This window comes from Podarcis liolepis (genome assembly GCF_965112155.1).
Source record: "Podarcis liolepis genome assembly, chromosome: 8".
NCBI classification, from domain to species: Eukaryota; Metazoa; Chordata; class Lepidosauria; order Squamata; family Lacertidae; genus Podarcis; species Podarcis liolepis.
Window position 1 is genome coordinate 1,178,616 of NC_139560.1, and position 4,356 is coordinate 1,182,971.

Here is a 4,356-nt window from a genome sequence, read left to right on the forward strand (position 1 = left end):
GAAGGTGTTGACCTTAGTACAAGAATACTAGAATGACACAAGGCACTGATCCTTCAGGGAACATTCTGCATTGCCACCATCTTCCCAGTGCATTAAGATCTTCAGGAAAGACCCTCCTCAAGGAGAGCCAGTGTGGTGTAGTGGTTAAGAGCAGTGGACTCATAATCTGGTGAACCGGGTTCGCTTCCCTGCTCCTCCACATGCAGCTGCTGGGTGACCTTGGGCCAGTCACACTTCTCTGAAGTCTCTCAGCCCCACTTACCTCACAGAGTGTTTGTTGTGGGGGAGGAAGGGAAAGGAGAATGTTAGCCGCTTTGAGACTCCTTCGGGTAGCAATAAAGCGGGATATCAAATCCAAACTCTTCTTCTTCTTCAAGGTGCTTCCAATGGGTGAGGCTTGATGTATCATGACCAGGGCAGGGCCTTCTCTGCAGTGGCATCCCAGCTGTGGAACTCCCTGCCTTCCCAAATAAAATAGACATCATGGCCCTTTAGCTTCTGGCGATGATTTAAAACACACTTGTTCACCCAGACTTGAAGATGCTGACTGCTGTAAACTGCATTTTTGTATTTTGTGGACACTCCTCCAGGTTGCCTCATGGGCTGAAGCAAGGCAGGTGGACACCTGCCGAGGTGAGAGAGGTTATTTGGGGCTTCGTCACCAGGATTTGGAATTGCTTCCCAATGAAGTACAGTGGTACCTCGGGTTACATACGCTTCAGGTTACAGACACTTCAGGTTACAGACTCCGCTAACCCAGAAATAGTACCTCGGGTTAAGAACTTTGCTTCAGGATGAGAACAGAAATTGTGCTCTGGCGGCGCACAGCGGGAGGCCCCATTAGCTAAAGTGGTGCTTCAGGTTAAGAACAGTTTCAGGTTAAGAACGGACCTCCGGAACGAATTAAGTACTTAACCCGAGGTACCACTGTACACTCATCCTGCACAGCTTTCTTTTGGGAATACTATTTTATTTTGGTCATTTTATTATGCTGCTTTTAACTGTTTTTGCAGCATCTTGTATACTTTAGCCTGCACCATATTGCATCTTGCATTACTTGAGGCAATGGCAAAGGATCCAGGAGATGAGAGGGGAGACAAGGAGAAAGAGCCTCCTTTCATCACGCAAGTGCTTTCTCATTTGTTTAATGCATTTTATAAGGTAAAGGCAAAGGGACCCCTGACCATTAGGTCCAGTTGTGGCCGACTCCGGGGTTGCGGCACTCATCTCGCTTTACTGGCCGAGGGAGCCGGCGTACAGCTTCTGGGTCATGTGGCCAGCATGACTGAGCCGCTTCTGGAGAACCAGAGCAGCGCACGGAAACGCCGTTTACCTTCCCGCCAGAGCGGTACCTACTTATCTACTTGCACTGGTGTGCTTTCGAACTGCTAGGTTGGCAGGAGCAGGGACCGAGCAATGGGAGCTCACCCCGTCGCGGGGATTCGAACTGCTGACCTTCTGATCGGCAGGTCCTAGGCTCTGTGGTTTAACCCACAGCGCCATCCGTGGCCCTAATGCATTTTATACCCCCCTTTTTTCCAAGGAGCTCAAGGTGGCGGACACAGACCTTTCCCCTTCCTCATTTAATCTACAACAACAACGCTGGCAGGTAGATTAGGCTGAGAGGCGGTGACTGCATCACCCAGTGAGCTTCATGTCCGAGTGGGGATTTAAGCCCAGGTGTCTCCCAGGTCCTAGTCTAAAGCTGTAACCGCTAGACCACCACTGTCTCTCCAAAGGCTTCTCTCCTCCTTGTGACTCACAGACCCTCACCTGGCAGTCTCAGCGAGGAAGCTGAAAGGGCTCCCTCCCCTCCCCTCTCTCCCCCACAACCCAGCTGCTGGCAAGAAGTGTGGCAGCTGGCTCACAACTGCTCTGCTAGGAATAGATCAGAGGGAAACTGCCCCCAGTCCTTGCCCTCTCGGCCTTTGCGGATATTTATAGCACAGGGGGAAGTTCAGAATTAATTGTGGGCTCTGCACACACGTCACTAGGAGTCTTGCTGATGTCGGGATTTCAAACCACAAGGCCCCCCCTCTTCCTTTGTCCTGGGTCCCTCCTGACACAGGCTCTTGTTGCTTCGAGAAGAAGCTGCCAGGCTGATTCCCCATGGCACACCAGCACCTGCTGGCAGCTGGCTGGGTACCCTTCCAGAGTAAGAGGTCTACTCTGCCAACAGTTATCCATGAGACGCACGCCAAAGGGGCATAAGAGCATAAGGAGAGCCTCTGGATCGGGCCAATGGCCCTTCTAGTCCAGCATCCTATTCTCCCTCCTGGGGCAGGGAGTTCCACAGGTTAACTCTGCACTGTATGAAGAAGGACTAGCTTGTGTCTGTCCTGAATCCCTCAACATTCAGCTTTAAAGCCCTATAAAGCCTAGGACCCTCGTACCTATGGGACCGCCTCGTCTGGTCTGCCCCTGCCTTAAGGTCCACAAATAACACTTTGGAGGCCCCAGGTTGCAAGGAGGTTAGATTGGTCTCAACCAGGACCAGGGCCTTTTCAGCACTGGCCCCGACTTGGTGGAATGCTCTGTCCCAAGAGACCAGGGCCCTGCGGGACTTGAGATCTTTCCGCAGGGCCTGCAAGACAGAGCTGTTCCGCCTGGCCTTCGGTTTGGACTCAGTCTGACCCTTATGTTTCCCTCCCCTTATGGTCTTGATCTATGGACTATTATTAAAATGAGGCTGCATTTTAAATTGTATTTTTAAGCTGTATTTTAAATTGTCCCCCCCTATTATGTTTTTATTGTAATTTTACTAGTGTTAGCGACCCTGAGCACGGCTCTGGCTGGGGAGGGCGGGGTATAAATAAAAATTTATTATTATTATTATTATTATTATTATTATTATTATTATTAATGGGATGCCTGCAAGTTCTAGTGTTAGTAGAGGGAGATGACTTTTCTCTGTCCCCCCTCTGCATGCCATGGATATTTTATAAGCTTCTATCATCACCGCCATCGCCAATAATAACAATTGTGTCACCTCTTAATTTCCTTTTCTCCAAACTAAGAAGTCCTGAACTCTGCAACCTCCATAGAGGAGCCACTCCATCCCCAGAGTCAGAACTTCTTAAAGGGGATGAGTGACTCCTGAATGTTGCTCTAACCACTCTGCGATACAACCAGAGTGTATGGAGGGGGATTCTTTTCATATTGCTGCAGAGCTGGGCTGGGTGTGTGGCTCTTACTCTGTGGCCCAGCAAGGTTTCTACACATTCTTGGACTGCAACTCCCAGCGACTTGAGTTGCAGGTGTGGCTCACCTGACAGATCCCAAGGTTGAGCTGCCATTGGCCTCCTCATCAAATCTGAATCAGCTCCCACTTCTTTTCCGTCCCTTCCCCTGCTCAGTTTGCGCTTCAGAAAGCTGCACTTCTTCGGTTTTAAGATCGTGGGCAATTAAAGGCCTTTGCAAGGCCTGAGCTTGCCAGATCGGAGCCCAGAAAACCGCAAGGCTTACTCAATGCAAAAGGAGAGATCTATCTGCCTTGAGGAAATAATAATAATAGTAGTAGTAGTAGTAATAATAATAATAATAATAATAATAATAATAATAATAATAATAATAATAATATAATACAGTGGACGCTTGGGTTGCGAACGTGATCCGTGCAGGAAGCACGTTCACAACCCGCAGCACCCACAACCTGCAGTGCCACGTCTGTGCACACGCGTGTTGCAATTTTGCACTTCTGCACATGCGCAAAGCACCGAAACCCAGAAGTAACCCGTTCCACTACTTCTGGATTTGGCGCGGTGCACAACCCAAAATCACGCAACCCAAAGTGTCTGTAACCCGAGGTATGACTGTAGATTTATACCCCACCCATCTGGCTTGGGTTTCCTCAGCCACTCTGGGCAGCTCCCAACAGAATATTAAAAGCACAATAAAACGTCAAACATTAAAAACTTCCCTAAACAAGTACAGGTTTTCCTTAGACTTCCCGGCAGTTAATGGATACAGACAGTGGACTTTTCAGGACCCAGGAGCTGGATGAATCTGTTGGGCTGCATGTGTTTGACAGTGGCAATGTGGAGAGGGTCTCTCCTGGCTGCTCTCAACTTCCCCTCTCTCGTTTTTAGAGGCAGCCGCAGCAGTGGCTGAGCTATGGAGCGGATGCTGCAGCTGGTTGGCAGGGCCTGGCTGGGTCGATGGCCTTTGAGGTCCCTTCTGCCTTGAGAATTCAATGTTCCAGGTTGGTGCACAGGCAGCGAGTGCGGAGAGGGATGTGTCCCCGATGGAGATGTCATCATTTCTGACACGGCCGGGAGGAGGTGCGCTTGCATGGCGCTGTGTCCTTGGCCAGGGGAGGCCCTGGCAGGGTTATAAGGCCCCTCGCTCTCTTCCTCC